This window comes from Capsicum annuum, chromosome 9 (genome assembly GCF_002878395.1).
Source record: "Capsicum annuum cultivar UCD-10X-F1 chromosome 9, UCD10Xv1.1, whole genome shotgun sequence".
Taxonomy (NCBI): Eukaryota; Viridiplantae; Streptophyta; class Magnoliopsida; order Solanales; family Solanaceae; genus Capsicum; species Capsicum annuum.
In genome coordinates this window covers 191,352,715-191,372,190 of record NC_061119.1, presented here as the reverse complement: position 1 = coordinate 191,372,190, position 19,476 = coordinate 191,352,715, and the positions used below count along the sequence as shown (strand labels likewise).

General features: G+C 31.2%; 1 long non-coding RNA gene and 1 pseudogene across 1 annotated transcript; both read right to left on the bottom strand.

Annotated features, from left to right (window-relative positions):
• Positions 1-1,968: 1,968 nt before the first annotated feature.
• On the bottom strand, positions 1,969-8,652 carry LOC124887436. Its single transcript, XR_007045205.1, has 3 exons — positions 8,305-8,652; positions 7,124-7,229; positions 1,969-2,987 (listed from the first exon to the last, which is right to left on the bottom strand). It is a non-coding gene; the product is annotated as an uncharacterized LOC124887436 (long non-coding RNA).
• A 727-nt stretch (positions 8,653-9,379) lies between these two features.
• LOC124887163 lies at positions 9,380-13,310 on the bottom strand (annotated as a pseudogene).
• Positions 13,311-19,476: the final 6,166 nt, after the last annotated feature.

Below are 19,476 nucleotides of genomic sequence, written 5' to 3'. Positions count from 1 at the left end.
TCATTGGCTATGCATTCTTAAGCAAATCAAAGGTGAAAAACAATAAATGTAATTGGCAAAAAGATAGCCTTCAAAAGCTCTCTTTATTTTGAAAGTGCCTATGGTAGGATGCTTACGTAAAGGTAGAAAGTTTGTTTTTGAAAATTCCAGAGAGTACAATTATTGCCATAAGTGTATCCTATCCAAAAAAGTGATCTACTGAAATGCACTCTAAATGCTTGAATACCTTCTAGGCAGAAACCTTGCAATTTCAGCCCATTTGTTCCCATATATTTGTGCCTCAGATTATAGATCATGGATTTTTCATATAGTCAACCCTTACTAATTTGGATAACACGAGAAAATGAGACAAAATGAGTTCTCCAGTCAAGGAAAAACTCTGTAAGCAGATTAATCACAAGTTTGCTGTCCTCAAAGGTTGTTGAAAGATATCTAGTCAAATAATGTCACATAAAATGGGATGGAGGGAGTAGTATTTTACGAAGAGCTTACAACTCTTATAATTCAGAATATGCTACACGGTACATGTGAAACTCCTTATATACAATATAGTCAGCTACATTTCCATATTTCTTGTTTGCTACTTCTTATTTAATGTACACTTAAATGGTATAAGGTCATGCTCGAATGGGCATGTAAGTGTCACGATCCGATTTCTCAAGTCATTATGGCGCCTACTTTAACTTACCAGTAGGCAAGCCAAGCCATAGTCCGAAATGATAAGTAATGGGCTAACAGGCAGAGACTAAATAAAGGATCATGTATAATAATAATAAGTAAAAACTAAGAAAGGAGCATATATATTATATCAAAACGAGATGAGAAAAAAAAAGGACCAACTTACAATGAATCCTTCCCAAAACCTGATAAGGTCAGTACTAGAGCCACTACTACCAGATACCCAAAGTACTAGACAAAAAATAAAATAAAATTTCCACAATATACACAAGTAGTCTCGAGTGCAAAAGACTAACTAGAGTAGATAAAGAAAGATCAGGCTCGGACGACAACAAGCTCACCCTGCTCTAAATCAATACTGAAAGGCAGGAATCATGTCAATTTCGATTGCTAGGGCCCGGATCTGCATTAGAAAAAAGATGCAGAAGTGTAGTATGAGTACCAAAAACTACGGGTACTCAGTAGGCATCATCGGCCGACTGAGCTCAATACAGAAAAGGTATAAATGCGAAGGCGTAATCTGAGTCTTCAGTAAATAGGAATGGAAAGGCAACCAACTACCAAGCTACGCAATGGCTGTAAAGGAATAAACGTAAGCGATACAAAAAAATAAATAATGTCGTAATAATAGACAAATCAAACATAACCTAACTGGGCCCCCATAAGCCCGCTAGGCACATAACATAACCAAACTTGGCCCCCATAAGCCCACTAGGCACACTGAAGAAGGCAATTAACTCATCAGTACCCCCATAAGTCGGTGGGACACACAAGTAATGACAATAAACATAAATAATCTATAACTACGTTGATCCCCATAAATCATAATAGTCTTCCAGATGTGCACCGGACTTGAACCGGCTCTAATGGGTAATAACGAGAGGCCATATATATAGAATTCATAATCCGATGCCGGACTCAAACCAGAACTTATAGTAATCACAATAATCATTTGCCGGACTCGAACTGAAACTCATAGTAACCACAATAATCATTTGCCAGACTCGAACCGAAACTCATAGTAACCACAATAATCATATATCGGACTCGAACCGAAACTCATAGTAACCATAATAATCATTTTTTGGACTCGAACCGGAACTCATAGTAACCATAATAATCATTTACCGGACTCAAATCGGAACTCATAGTAACCATACCCACCAAAAATATTAAAATTCATACCATATCATAACAATATCAATGTCTAAATAATCATCCGTTAATCTTAATTCAAAATAAATAAATTTAAAATTTTGTAATTTAATTTCACGTTCTAAATTAATAGGTGTTATATTATGTTAAAACATAATATTTCAATATTTATTAAAACAGGGTCCTAATCCGGATAAATAAGACAGTTCATATATATCAAAAAAATACGCATCTACAAGGATTTATCCAAAACTAACATAATAGTTAACATTTTCTATAAATAAGCTCAATCTAAAGATAGGGTAAACCTTGCCTACCTAGACGCCAAAGCTATAATATCTTCTCGTGAAGCCTCCAAATAGTACCCCGCTAGAACTCGATCTTGAATTAATCTTGATTTAGATAATTGACTTCTATTTGGAGATCAAATAAATTGCCAAAATATTTGCTACCATTTAACCCCTCTCAACGCATCCACAAGAATATAATTAAAGCTGTTGGCAGAACACCAACTCCAGCGTAACCTTTGAGCAGAATAGGAAGAACTATCCGATTTGATAATTGGCTATATGACAAAAAGAAATCAAATATTGGAATTGAAATCTTTCAGGAAAAGGAAAGTGGTACAGTTTAGTGGCCTAAATGCCATTCACTTATTTTTAAAAAAAGTTAAAGCTACTAAATATATATATATAAGCAAAGTTAGCCTAAAGTGGAAAACAAATGGAAGCAACCTTGTGGTCCACCATTCCAATTTCAACGTGTGGTAATGGCGTCCACATCAAATAATTTTCTACGCAAGTGTACATAATCGGGTATTGCATAAATTCGTGGTAAATAATTACAATAATTTAAATATATCAAAATTAATATAAAAATATTTCTAACAAAACCTCTGTTATATAGTAATAATATTTTAACATTTCAAAATTTACTACCTCCACTTAAAATATTAATAAATCATAAAAGTCACTTATTATAGTATAAAATTATACGAAAATATAGGAAAATGACCGAAAGGGTCATTACAATATCCACTACTAAAAGGACTTTCGTCCGCGAAAGTAAAAGATAAGAAAAATAGCTGAAGGGCCACACAGGTAGAGATATTGGGCGCACATATCACGCTCAGAAGAAAGACCAGGTCAGTCAGTCTGAAAGAATCAGGAAACTCGTAAAACCACAAGGACGGAGTCACGCAATAGACTCAACACTTACATCCCGAACAAAGCATGAAATGACTTACAACCCCTCAATAGTTGATGAAAGCCATTTAGTCACATAAATAAAACAATAGCGGTGAAGATATTAAAATATAAACTTTGCCTACTCCTAACTACATAAGCATTTTCACATCAACGACAAAAACATTCATGCATCACGGCTATATTCTAGCATCAACTACCAAAACAAAACAAAAAATTGAAAAACTTTCTCTAGAAACATAACGCATACAAATTGCACAAACAACTCATTAAGACCTCTCATGGTCTTCCAAGCATTGTTCGACTTATGTTTTCTTTAGTTAATAGAACCGGACAACTTTGGACTATGCTGCTGACAATATTTTACAGTTCATGTTCCTCACTGAGAAGTCATCAATAATCAGAATCGCAACGCCAAAACAAAATTCCACCCAAGCTTGTTCGTAATGAAATAGCAAGAACAAATAAATAAATTTACAATTACAATTGTTGTAGCTAATAGAGTTACTAATTGGACCTTGAGCCCATGCGTCATCAATATTAATAGAAATCATGCCATAAACAAACAAGGCAATCGTATTGTGTCCTCAAACCATTAGATATGTTGTTCAGCATACACCTTGTTTTATTGTATTAACTCAAACAGAAGCTCCAGTCCTTGGAATGGGGGAAGAGACTTACTTCCAAGAATCTCATATGCTTAAGCAGTAGTGCAGCACCATATGAAGTATTCAATTTAAATACTTTCTCAGTCTAGGAAACTTGAGCACTACATATTCACTTATGAATGGACCGTCATTTGTATGTTAGCAAAACAAAATAAGACCATACATTTTCACCATTTTAATCCAAAGACACCATTCATAACAGGGTTAACATAATCATGCAATCAGCTCCTAACACGATATCAGTCTTACAAACCAGCCTTTTGGATTTGAGGCAGATATCTTACATCATAAAAGTAAGGGATAAGCCTTTGGACTTTCGTTAATCAACCCTAGTTGGAACATACAGAAACGGACTTCAGTTTACAAACACTTGAATAAGAAGTTTCTGCAGAAATAGATAAAAAATACATGACAGCAAGTACCTCACATCTTTTGATTCACAAGATCAGACCTGACAGTAACAATAACAACAATAATAACATACCTAGTGAAATCTTATAAGTGGGGTCTTGAGAGGGTAAAGTGTACGCAGACCTTACCCCTATCCTGCGGAGGTAGAGAGGTATTTTCAGAACGACCCTCAGCTCGAATACACCAAACCAAAGTAGGTATAGGAAGGGAAAGCATCATTGAAGAAAATATAGGAACTAATATGGAAACATAACAATAACAAAATAGTACGACAATCGAAATACCATATACAGCAGATGATGAGATTGACATGCTTTAACACTAAACTATAAAACTAATTATTTATCATTATGCAATTTTCAAACCAACAACATATATGAAATCATGTCTTTTTTTTCTAAAACACCAAGTTAACAGATCTTCTTTCCACATCCTCTCTTCTTTTACCCTTACTCTAGTTCAATGGTTTTCTCAAACTCACGCTACCAATTCAAGACTCTGACAACCAAATTCACTTGAAGCCAAACCCACAGATTACAGAAAAGTATCATCAGAATCAACTGATATTTCAAGAGAATAAATCAGCAGCTCAACCAACTTTCCTAATCTAAAGTAACTGTAAATTAGAATTATAAATTGAGGACAAGCCTTCTCATAATAGTTCAAACAAAAAAAACAAGGACAATGTAACAACCATAGCTAAGAAAGCCCAGGTCCCTCCTCAAAACAAACAATTTTTCTACAACCAATACAAGGAAGCTGGAAAACCAATTATGCAAGGCATGACAGTAAATTAGAAAACAGAGATCCTCGTTCTTCCAGAGTTATACAATATGCCAACCAAACTATCCTGTAGAAGGCAAATAATTGTAGTATTGTTAGGTACATGCACTAAAACAATAAGATGGAAGCAAGAACAAGGTTGATATATCTAAATTGCAACTAACTCATTTTAAGGAAAGGGAAGAGATTTTCCTGAGTCTCTCCTAATCTCTCCTTTCAACAACATATCCAGCGTAATCCCACAAGCGGGTTCTAGAAAGGGTACAATGTATGTAGACCTTTATAGCACTTAAAAAAACTGGTCATAGCTTTTCTAATAAGCGACTTATAGATTAAAGTGAGTAGTTGATGGAAAAATCAAATGGGAAAACAACTTACGTTCACATTTTTTTTCTAATTCAAAGGCAAATAAACACGCATTAATCAAATGGGAAAACTTGTGTTGACAATTTTTTTTTCTTTATAGTGCAATGCAAATAAAAATAGTATTGGCATTTAGGCATCTTTAAAAAGGATAATTAGCATCTCATCACCAAATACCTATGATAATACATAACATGAATTAGATTAACCACATTTACTAAAAATTAGATGGAACTAATCAAAGGAAGCAATGAAAGTATTTATCTGAATAACTAATTAGCTCAACCAAAAGATACATCTAGATTACTAAAGAAAAAAGCAGCCAAAAGTTATTCTTTCCACCACCTAGTCAACATTAGACTCATCCACACCATTTATCTCGAAGAGTTAACATGAATCAGCTATACAGTAAAACAACACAAAAATATAAATATCAAATATAAAATTAAAAAAAAGTGTCACCAATAATACTGACAGGACATGGTCATTTGTAACTATAACTCATACACTGAATCAACACCATTGAAACGCTTCAAACCACAGAGAACACTCAAAATAATACGTACAAAATAATAAATCTAGCACCAGCAACGATTATTAAAAGTGTAACAGCAAGATTAAAGGGACAATGACATTAACAGCAGCTGCATAATTGATATAGCTTCGAAAACATGTATCTGATCATGTACAGAGAGTAAGCATTTCAAGCACCAACCAATTAAGACTTCCCATTGTCAACAGCTTCATAACCACACTACTAACTACTAAATGCAGCAAAATAAAGGTAACAAAAAGACCATATCCAAAATTACAGAAAAGATAAAGGTGACTATATGTACCGAAAACATGATAAGTTCAAATCTAAAACCAATAGAAAGTAAAGGGTTTCAAAGAAAATGATCAACGACCACCGCTAGTGCATTCACGAGCAAAATTCCCGTCTTCACCACACTTAAAGTAACCAACTCCTCCTCCACCACTGCCTCTACCATAACCACCACCATAACCACAGCTACCACCTCGGTCACCACCAACTAACCCCAAAAGCTGAACTAATGTATCTCGAAGAATCGACAAAGATATAAAGCCGGGTGGAGCATGGGCTGCCCCTGGCCCACCTGTTAATGCGGCGGAATACCTGGAGCTTTCTCAATCTCAGGAGCTGAGACAAGATCGGGTAATGGATCCCTAGCTTGATCTCAAAAAGGGGCTGCTACTCTACCCTACCCCTGATATCTAGGTCATCCTCGACCCCAAGCTAGAACTCAAGAAGCAGACCCAGGTCCCGATCCCCAAATCTCGAACCTCGTGTCCTAGCCATCTACGTAAAAAGTGAACCAGTAAAAACTACAACCAACTTAGACCCAACGCACGAAAATAGATCAAGAAAATGAGATTGTTCCCTAAAAATGCTCTGTAGCCTCCCGAAGATAGGATACAGACATCTCTGTGCTGATTTGCGGGACTTTACTAAATATTGGCTCCAGTACTAACAATACCAGTGAGACCTAGGATCTGATACCAATCTGTCACGACCCGATTTATCAAGTCATGATAGCGCCTACTTTAACCCACCATTAGGTAAGCCAAGCCATAGTCCAAAATGATAAGTAACGGGCTAACAAACAGAAACCAAATAAAGGATCATGTATAATAATAATAAGTAAAAACTAAGAAAGGAGCATATATATTATATCAAAATGAGATGAGAAAAAAAAAGGACCAACTTATAATGAATCCGTCCTAAGACTTGATAAGGTCAGTACTAGAGCCACTACTAACAGATACCCAAAGTACTAGACAAAAATAAAATAAAATTTCTATAATATACACAAGGAGTCTCAAGTGCAAAAGACTAACTGGAGTAGATAGAGAAAAAACAGCCTCGGATGACAGCAAGATCACCATGCTCTGAATCAGTACTGAAAGGCAAGAATCACATCAATGTCGACTGCTAGGGCCGGATCTGCATCAAGAAAAAGATACAGAAGTGTAGTATGAGTACCAAAAACCACGGGTACTCAGTAGGCATCATCGGCCGACTGAGCTCAATATAGAAAATTTATAACTACAATGTGAGGGAGTAATCTGAGTCTTCAGTAAATAGGGATGGAAAGGCAACCAACTACCAAGCTACGCAACGGCTGTAAAGGAATAAACATAAGCGATATAGTAAAATGAATAATGCAGTAATAACATTCAAATCAAACATAACCTAAATGGGCCCCCATAAGCCCGCTAGGCACATAACATAACCTAACTGGGCCCCATAAGCCCGCTAGGCACACTGAAGAAGGCAATTAACCCATCCGTACCCCCATAAGCCGGTGGAACACACAAGTAATGACAATAAAATAAATAATCTATAACGGCGTTGATCCCCATAAATCATAATAGTCTTCCAGATCTGTACCGGACTTGAACCGGCACCAATGGGTAATAATGAGAGGCCATATATATAGAATTCATAATCAGATGCCGAACACGAATCAGAACTCATAGTAATCACAATAATCATTTGCTGGACTCGAACCGAAACTCATAGTAACCACAATGATCATTTGCCGGACTCAAACCGGAACTCATAGTAACCACAATAATCATATGCAGGACTAGAACCGAAACTCATAGTAACCATAATAATCATTACCGGACTCGAACCGGAACTCATAGTAACCATAATAATCATTTGCCGAACTCGAACCGGAACTCATAGTAACCATACCCACCAAAAATATTAAAATTTATACCATATCATAACAATGTCAATGTCTAAATAATCATCCGTTAATCTTAATTCAAAATAAATAAATTTAAGATTTTGCAATTTAATTTCACGTTCTAAAATAATAGGTGTTATTTTATGTTAAAAGATAATATTTCAATATTTATTAAAACAGGGTCCTAATCCGGATAAATAAGACAATTCATATATATATATAAAAAAAATACGTATCTACAAGGATTTATCCGAAGCTAACATAATAGTTAACATTTTCAGAAAATAAGCTCAATCTAAAGATAGGATAAACCTAGCCTACCTGGACGCCAAAGCTATAATATCTTCTTGTGAAGCCTCCAAATAGTACCCCGCTAGAACTTGAGCTTGAATTAATCTTGATTTAGATAATTAACTTCTATTTGGAGATCAAATAAATTGCCAAAATATTTCCTACCATTTAACCCCTCCCAACGCATCCACAAGAATATATTTAAAGCTGCTGGCAGAACACCAACTCCAGCATAACCTTTGAGCAGAATAAGAAGAACTATCCGATTTGATAATTGGCTATATGACAAAAAGAAATCAAATATTGGAATTGAAATCTTTCAGGAAAAGGAAAGTGGTACAGTTTAGTGGCCTAAATGCCATCCACTTATTTTTCAAAAAAAACTAAAGCTACTAAATATATATATATATATATATATATGCGCAAAGTTAGCCTAAAGTGGAAAACAAATGGTAGCAACCTTGTGGTCCACCATTCCAATTTCAACGTGTGGTAATGGCGTCCACATCAAATAATTTTCTACACCTGTGTACATAATCAGGTATTGCATAAATTCGTGGTAAATAATTACAATAATTTAAATATATCATAATTAATAAAAAAATATTTCTAACAAAACCTCTGTTATGTAATAATAATATTTTAACATTTCAAAATTTACTACCTCCGCTTAAAATATTAATAAATCATAAAAGTCTATTATGAAGTGATATAAATATATCATCACTTAAATAATTTTACCAATATTAAAAATATTCTAGAAGAATACTAAATTATATTTCTACCAAATGTCAAATTAAATTAAATAATTCACGATACATTTAGATAATATAAAATTATACGAAAATATAGGAAAATGACTAAAAGGGTCATTATAGTAAGAGACATAAGCAACAAGTCGATGATAGCACCTCAAGCAAGGGAATGCCACTAACAAAAAGCAACAACGACATTAAGAATACTGGTCCCAGAACAAAGAGCCACCATTCAGCACCCTCCAGCACTGGTGTCGAAGCCACAAATATTTCCCCACCCACCGTCTCATTTTCTCCTTTTCTCCTCCCTGATCTCCCAGCAAAATAGAAAAATGTCATCTTACTAAACATTAAAGTTTGAAGTGCAAAGTTCTCATTTACATTGTCACACTTGGGGCAAACTATGGAGAGGAGAAAACAGAATTTAGTGTATGCAAGTACAAGATCAACTTAATAAATAACTATCATTAGTCAAATTTTTCGTTATGCACACCAGAGAACCATTGAATATATAGCATGAATGTAGTACTTAGTACTTAAGTTTTTGCATGATATTTGTGTCTGCCCTTTGTACTATACATTTTTTGTGTAGCTTGCTTGTGAGTCAAATTAGCTCTACAGAAAGCTAATATCACCTTTCTTTTAAAAACTATCTAAAAAAATGTCAAACGAATGTTTTTTCCATGTCATTGTAACTTATTTTAGATTGAAAATGGGAACTATCAAAGCTTTTTGCAACAAAAACTTCATCTTCGTGTGGGGTGAACGCCTCTGGACTTCTAGCTGCATATGTAGTGCTTCTTTGATTTGCATTCCACTAAAAAGAAATTTGGATTAAGGTAAATTTTCAGCAAAAATAATCATGAAATTTGGTTAAGATAGTTGAAAAGAACATACGTTTTGTTGTCGATTTGTGTCAACATTATTCTGTTTGTCTATTTTTTTCAGATTTTCTTGCATCATCATAAAGGGATGGAAACTTTAAGATTAAGTACTTAACATGTTATGGCCAAAATGAGTACATCTCAGAGAGCAGTTTTCACAAGCAAAGTCAACATTAACAATAATGGTGATTTTAACAAGGTTTTAAGTTTGTAATTTGCTATAAATATTAGATTTAAACAATAACTACTACTACGCCTCAATCCCAAATAAGTGAAAGCTGGCTATTTTAATCCTAGCTTCTTCATAAAAGCTCATTTTATATCTGTTATCATACTATATGAAGTAAAAGTGAAATGCCTAAGAATTAAGATGAAAATGTTGATTCAAGTTTCAAAGTCCATAACAGATTTTAGGATTAGCATATTTCTATAACGAAATAGTCTCTCCTTGTACTTTTTATTATGTTGAATCCATAACATGGTCTATAATAGAATTCTTCTATGTGGTTGAAGGGCCATGTTAAGGATCTCCTATTTCGCGAAACATATTTTCCTTTTTGTTTAGAAATTAAAATAAAAGCATAAAACAAGATGTATGATTATAAATATCTTGTAATGAAGGGGAGCCTTGAAGCAACATAGTCAAGGGTCCAAGAATTAGCTATTGATGTTTGTATCCCGGCTGCCTATATATTACTTAGTGTTTCGGGACGTAAAATGTAATCTATGCCTATATATCACTTGAAAAATATTTCTTCTGCAAACATGAAGTTTAATTCAGATAATACATACTTCTGTCGATTCAGGGATGAACTTTGCATTTCGATATTTCTAGTCAAAACAAGAAAAAAACTCTTGCTTCGGAATTTTGTCTAAATACAAAAAAAAGTGTTCCAACAAAGTACTTCTTTCATATTAACAAGTACCTGTAAATGACTTTTTACATGAAAAATAATTAAGCCTTCTGAATCCATCAGCTTTAGTATTGCCTTTGGCATCGCCTCTAGCAGATGAAGGAAAGAACAACCAATCCAAAATGACCACCTCCAGAGAAACAAAAACTAAAAAGATCGATAAGAGACGTGTAAATTTTACTTACTGTCAGCTCCTCCAAGACAGTTTACACACTCAACAAATCGATCGTGAAGATCCTGAGTTCACCTGATTCGTGTCGTACTTGATAAAGATCCTTCTGAACATCCAGAGTTGTTAAAACTATTTGCTGATTGACATCTAGGTTGTTGCCTTATATGTACCAAGTTAAAACCACATGTATTATAACTATACCATGCCCGAATCTTTAAAAGTTTGCTATTAACAAACCATGTAAGAATTCGAGATTTCAAACCCTAACTTCAACAAATTTATAACCTAATAGAAAAATTTCGAAAGGGGAAAGAATTCACGAACAAAGCTCGTAGTCGCCACCAAAGATTTTTGAATTCAATAAGCAATTTATATCATATGCAGCTGTAGTGAACGTTAGATTGTGACAATGGATCTTTCCCCTTTCGAATGGATGGAAGCAGCAGCCACAGTGAACCCTAGAAAGTATTTTTCTTTTAGGAGAGAGATTAAGGGAGATGAAAATTGGAAAGATCCGACCCTTTGTTATTTGATTTTGGATAATTGAATTGGGTATTTTTTTATTGTAGGTCGGATCGGAGAATAAATTGAATTATGTAATTAAAAATAAAAATTTACATGTGGATAGTGACGTGGCATGGCCACGTGGCTTTTTTTACATGCTTGGTGGAATTCTATTAAGGGGAGGGGTATTTTTTAGCCAAATATTTAATAGAGGGATATTTTTGAGCCAAAAAACTAACGAGGGGTATTTTTGATCCATTTCAGATAGTTCAGGGGTATTTTTGACCCTTTTCCGTTTAATTTATAGTTTATAATCAAAAAAGAATTTTTTTTAAAGTTATTTTTTAATTTTTTTCTTTTAAGTTCTCAACTTTTAAAGCTTTAATTTTTTCAAGATGAAATTTAAAATTTTCAACTTTGAACTTTAAAGTTTTAATTTAAATGTTCAACTTTAATTTCTTTTTTTGAATTATTTTGAATCTTGGAAATTTTGATTTTTTTTAACTTTAAAATTTTTAAAACTTTAAAGTTAAAATTTAAATTTTCAACTTTAAATTTTTTTATTTTTTTTTTGAATCATGAAGTTGAAGAGGCAAAAACATTAATTTTTTTTTGTACTTGAAACTTTAAAGTTTAAATTTAAACTTTCAACTTTGAAGTTTAAATTTTCAAATTTAAGTTTTAAAGTTTAAATTTAAATTTAAATTTTCCACTTTAATTTAAAGTTTAATTTAATTATTTTTGAATTCCTTAAAGTGTAAACAAAAGGCAAATTTAAAAAAGAAAGTCGAGGCAAATAGCCTATAAGTTTATTCAAATTAATAAAGACGTATATGTATTACAAATACAAAAAAAGGCCAGAATACCTTTCAAGTATTGGAATTGGTTAAAAAATACCCTTCGTTTACCTATTAGACCAAAAATATCCCTCCATCTACCTTCATGACTCAAATATACTCTTAAAACTAACAAATATTTTTAAACCATAATTAAAATTTTTATTAAATATGTGACAACTTCTATTGGTTGTAAATGAAATTAATTAAAATGTTAAATCAAATTCAAATCTAACTAAAACTACTCGACCCAAATCATTAAACCGCCCCAACCTATTAAACAAAAAGAAAATTTTGAAACCTAAACCTAATTTCATCGATCAAATTTTTCGAAAGCGATTTTGAAGCCATGATTTTTGACGAAAGTGACGGTGAAGAAGATGATGCTCGACTCTGGTGAAGAAGCTTAAGAAGCCATGATGCAAATATATGAGAGTGACAGGACGTCTTGGATGTCATATCATTTCCATAATAGAGCAACTTTGTGGATTCATCCCAATAAGCCTGGAAAAAATGAAAAAGCAAAAAAAAAGTAACATTAAGTAAAACAACGATGGCAAAAAAGTGCCAAGTCTTTGAGAAGAAGCTTCATCCAAATTACAAAAATTCATAGTCCCTGTCAACTGATATTGTTGGGTTGAAGCAATTTAATTAATTTTTTACCAAATTTGATGTTAATATTTGAAACAACTTAATTAGTTTTTCATCAAACTGAGGCATATCCATTGGGGATCGGAGCATTACTTTAAATTGAAGTTGAGCATCGGCTTCTTTACTGTCATTTTCATCTAAAATCATGGCTTCAAATTCTCTTTTCAATGGTTTGATTCATTACAAATATTAGAAATGCATCTAATGTACACAGTCACCTTGTAGGAACGGGGAATCTTAGTAGTTTAGTTGGTTAGTTACCTGAACTTCCACCTTGTTGGTGTGGGTTCAATTCCCCACATTGTAATCCCCTCTCCCATTTTCCTTTCCCTACCACCAATTTTTTTTTTAAACACTTTGTAAGAAGAGTTCTGTTTGAATTAGGTCTCGATTATCATACTAATATCTATAATTTTCAAAATATATTTTTCGTAACTTGTCTATTTATTCCTTGGAAACATAATCGAAAATTTGTATTTGATTTTCTTCATCTATTGCTTCCGTGTCATCATTAGTATTTTCTCCAAGTATTTTATCTATCACGATTTTGACTTGATGAGATAAATTTAGCGGTTTAATATTTATTTATTCAGCATTGGTCCAATCTCTGAACAACACTGATATTTTCAAACTATCTTTTGCTAATGAATATCTATGTTCTCCAATAACAAATCTCCTCGAGTTGAAAGCTTGCTCCGAAGTTTCAAAGAAGCTTGCATAGCTAGCACATCTCGAACCATCCTTGAAAGATATGGAAATTGTTTTGTCTGGTTCTTCCACCAAGTTATAAGTTGAGGATCTCCATTTTCATCCCTAATATTTTTTCATGCCTGATTAATATATTTATCCAAATCATTATTGTTAGCAGAATTAAGACCAAGTTCTTCACCTATAATTTCATCAAAATTATTAAATTTATTCTTATGACATGGAGGTTCAGACGATTCGTAATTTTGTAGCTGGACTCTATAAAAGTCATACACATGTCTAGCTTTAGTTACTATACTATCCTTACACAATAAATGAAACTTTGTCACTTGTAATTTCTAAATTTTTATAAATATTTTCAATCATTTTTTCACACCATATTCTTTGTAAATTGGGTTGAAAAAAGTAAAAGTAAAAAATATTTGAGGAACAGAGGAAAATATTTTCTAAAATCTTCAATCTTATATGTAACACTATTTTAAAATGTTCACAATCTTTATATTTAACAAATTCAGATGAAATAACACAAACATTACAAAAGACAAATAAATAATAAGATAATATTGGCTAGATATAATATTTGTAGCACTATAAAAGATTCTCAAAAGATTTTCATCGGTAATTCTTACACTCATCCGCATTACAACAAGTGCACGATATCAATAGCAACATTTGTAAAGACGCACGATATCAATAACAACAACAACCATTTCAAATAACGAATTCCATCTAGTAGGCAATCTTTTAAAATTTTTCTAAATGACATTTCAAATAAAGTATAAGTTTTTTCAAACTCTCTAATTCTAACCTTTATTTTAATTTTAAAAATTCATGCACAAGCAGTTCTAATTATAACACAAGAATCACCAAAAAAAGTTCTTTTTATGGGGGAAGAGGGCTGGAGGACCGGGGGGTGGGGGTGGGGGTGGGGAAGGGTGTTGGGAAGCTTGATGGGGGCCACTAACGGCTCACAATGGCTAGTGGGACGTTGGAGATAATTGTTTTAAGAAAAAAATTTAAATGTAGCCATATATCGGGCAGGTCAAATGACCCTTGTCCGCTCCCGGTCTGTGTTCCGGAGTCAAGAGCAGCAATCTTCTATGGGGCATACTGGACAAGGGCTACCGAAATTGGAATCGGCATCGGAATCGGTTCGAAACCGGCCAGTCCGGTCCGTCTACTAACCTTACTTGTCACTTTACTATAATACTGGATTTTTTGGGGTTTAATTGTGTGTGCATAGAATGTTTTGATTACTATAAATTTAATTACAACAATTTTTAGTGAAATATCTTTTTCTTAATTTTTTTTCTTTTTGTTTTTTGGGTAGGAAGTGAACCAAATATCAATGGAAAAAGGGATAGGTTTATTCTAAACTACCTACTAAATCAATTATGTAAATACTGGTACGATAGGACATAAATTAAAGTTATAAAGGTTTTGATTATTTTCAAAATATGTGTAGGGTTATTACCTTTGACAGTTCCTTTTGAGTAGCTGATTGAAGCACGTGGACCAAAGGCTTTTTTTTTTAAAGCTAGAAAGATATTAATAATACCATTTATCAACTAGTGCAATTGACACTTTCTACGAGGAAATGCTCTCTTATGACTAGGGGTGAGCATATTTTGGTTTAAATCGAAAAATCAAATCAAAATTTAATTTTGATTTTAATTTTTTGGATCGAATTCGATTTGTAATTTTAAAATTTTGATTTTTCGGTTTGATTTTCAATTTTTTTTTTAAATCGGTTAAATCGAAAAACTAAAATTTTATAAATAAATAAATAATATATATATTTTATTATATATATATATATAATATTATGTTATATATATACATATAATATTTAGTAATTCACATTCACAATTAGCATTTAACAGCAAATTCGCATACGTTGCAGGCTGTTTATGGATTGTTTTAGTGACTCAAATATTTTATGGACTATTTTGATGACTTTGGACTGTTTTATGGACTATTTATGTAAGGTTATATTATATGTAATGATTAATAACGTTATGTATTATGTTAAGCTTATGACTATTTTATTCCGTTTCATCCATGTTGAGTTATTTACAGTTATTTATATTTGGGAATGAAAACCATGTTGAAAAAAATATTTTTTCTGAAAAAAACTATCAATTTTAAATGCTCAGTTATGAAAACAGAGGCTAACTACTTTAATATTTCAAATCAAAATAAAAATCCGAAATAACCGAACCGAATTTGTAAAAATCAAACCAAATCGAATTTATTTTGGTTTGGTTACGGATGCCATTTTTGTCAATCCGAAAATAGATAAATCGAACCGATATTAAAAAATCAGACCGAACCGACTGAATGTCCACCCCTACTTATGACTGATAGATGAGTTGGGGTAGATTGAATAACATTTCTTGACAAATTGATGAGTTGGGGTAGATTGAACAAGATTTCTTCAAGCTTAACAAGAGGTTTTGAGTTTATTCCGTAAATACAAAATGGTCGTATATAGCGTGAATTTAGATTATTCAAGTCCCAATGAGAAAATCAAATATCGAGTAGAAAATTTTAACAAAAGGGTCTGCGGCATTAACAAATTAGAATAGAATAAACGGATATTATCATATCTCTCGTGTGTTATTTTTAATGTTTTATGCAAAAAATAATTTTTTTTGATAAAAAAAGCATATAAAATAAAAAATCAATTTATAAAGGAACAAAAATTAATGACCGTTATTTAAGGATAATACCCACATATAAGTTCAAGGCAAATTCATATGATTTTTAAGGATAAATTACACAAATCACATACTTAATAGACTATATTATCTAATATTCCTTAATTTTTTAAAATTTAAATAAAATCCCAATTTTGAACTTTACACAAAACCCTACATCCTATTTTTACTCCACCATTAACTCATTCAAGCTATTTTTTTCCAAAGATTTCCTTCCCTAAAATATCTGTCTAATTATCAACAATTAAATCATCTTCCTTCCTGATTTTTTCTCTTCCATTAATGCTTAAATCATCTTCCTTCCTATTTTTCTCCTCCATTAACTCATACAACCTTTTTTTTCCCTTCCTAAAATCTCTCCCATTTTATTTTTTTAAATCTATTGATACATATATAAATTTTTTTAGTTATTCATACATGTTTATTCTTTTAATGGTGATTCGTATGAATGATAAATATGATATCATTATATGAGTATTATGTTGATTCATACGATAAATACATTTTGTATGATTTTAAGGGTGATACATATGATTTTCATGGGTGATACATATTGTATTATGGTGCTTCATATATGGTAGATACAATTATTTATTTCAATTATTGGGTGATTCATATCATATTAATGAGTGATATATATGGTATTATGGTGATTCATATGGTAGATACAATTATTTATTTCAATTATTGGGTGATTCATATATATGGTATTATGGTGAATCATATGGTAGATATAATTATTTATTTCAATTATTGGCTGATTCATATGATATTAATGGGGATATATATGGTATTATGGTGATTCATATGGTAGATACAATCATTTATTTCAATTATTGGGTGATTCATATGTTATTAATGAAAGGTAATGGTGTAGTCAGTGTAGAAAACAAAAGTAATAATATTTTTTTTTTTTTGTAAAAGACTAGAAGCAGAATTGAAACATAATTAAAATTAAATCTAAAAAAAACAAACTAAAATTAAAGACGAAAAAAGAGAAAAAAGACGAAAAAAATATATCTTTCATAATTAAAGACGAAAAAAGAGAAACATAATTAAATCACCTAAACTAAATCTAAAAAAAAAAGAAGAAAAAGTTAGATATCTTTCCTTAAATAAAAGAATACAATGAATAAAAGAGAATCTATTATTTCCTTAAATAAATATCTTTGTCAGTTTCTAATGTATCAATTTTTTATATGTATCACCTTACCATTTCAAAAATCGGGATAAAATATAATTAACAAAATAGTCAGGATTTTATGTAATATCACTTAAAAGATTCAGGTATTTATGTAAGTTACCCATTATTTAATAACTTATATTACACTAACATGGTGAGTTCATATTATAGCAATATAAGCACGGAAAAGGACCTAAAATGTCCTTCAATTAAATAGCAATATAAGCACGGAAAAGGACCTAAAATGTCCTTCAATTATGTAAAATGGTGGAAAAACATCCTCCGTCTACCTATTGAGCCCAAAATGATCTTTTCATTTAGGTCTAAAGTGCTTTTTTCACCTACCTATTGGGCCTAAAACGCCTTCTCGTCTACCTATTGGTCCTACTTGGTCCTTTTATTTAGGTAATTACATGAAAAAATCATCCTTAAAACTTAATTATATAAATAATAGTACTTTTTTAATATTACAAAAATATTTTTTTTTATATATATAGCCATTTAAAAAAATCAGAAAAGATAACTATAATTCCTAATTTAATACTATAACTAATTATCAATTCACCTTAATTTAAGAGATATATTTTCAATCTTCAAATTAAAAATGGAAAAAATAATCCCTGCTTTCAAATCTCTCTCTTATATTCAAAATTCAAATATTTTAAAATAAACTAAGTATTTTATTATTTGCTCGTGTATGTTTCGTTTGGTTTTCATGTATGTTAATCATCTAGTATTATTTCATTATCGTGTATTTTTAATTCTAATGTAATGGGTTAACCATAATTTTTTATGGATAAATATTTATGGAATAAAAATCATTATGTTGGAAGTACATACATATCATGTATTTTTATTGTATAAAAATAATTTATGTCAAATTCAGATTATTATTATATTTTTGATATAATAAATATTCATGGTATATCTCATTATGTCGGAAGTACTTTTCCTGTTAAAAATTATCTATTAAATATAAATATATATTTTCAATAGTACATGATATAAACTTTTAATATCTAAAATATACCATGTATGTTTGTGATATAAATATAATTTATATGATATAAATATAATTTGTATTGTATAAATATACCATGTATTTTTATGATATAACTATAATTTGTATAATATATAAATATATCATGAATTTTTATAGTATAAATATACCATATATTTTTATGGAGGCATTGTGAAAGTAGACAATAAAAATAAAAAACATAAAATTTTGATATATTATATAAAAAATGAATGCATAAAGCTTCTATAAATATAAGCAATAAATAAGAAATGTGAAAAATTAATATATAATTATTTCTCTATATATTAGAATCTGTTATAAAAGTAAATATTTTATATGCTATATTTGACAACCAACTAACATGGCTATAAATATTTAGTTATTATAAATGTATCATATATAGTAAATGTCTACTTTACCATATATAGTGAATACGTACTTTATCATATATTGTATATGTCTATTTATGAAAAAGTTACAAACCCCAAGGTTAGTTTTTCCCTATAAATAAAGGGGTTTTCTTTTATTGTAATTCATCCCTCAATATTCCCTCAAGGGAAATAACAATTACACTCTCTATTCTCTCAACTCTTCTTCTTTATTCTTTATTATTTTATAACACGTTATCAGCACGAGACTCTGCCAAACAAGATGAGATTATAAATCTAAAGGTAATTTCAAGGTTAGTAATTCCTTATGTTATATGTCTTTTATTACTAATAATATAATTATTGTTGGATTTGAGAAAAAATAATTGGTTTGGAACCATTTATGTTTTAAATTTGTTCCTCAAGAACAATATCATCAAAAGGGATGATAATATGTTGGGTTTAAGTCCCACCAATTTTTGCCTA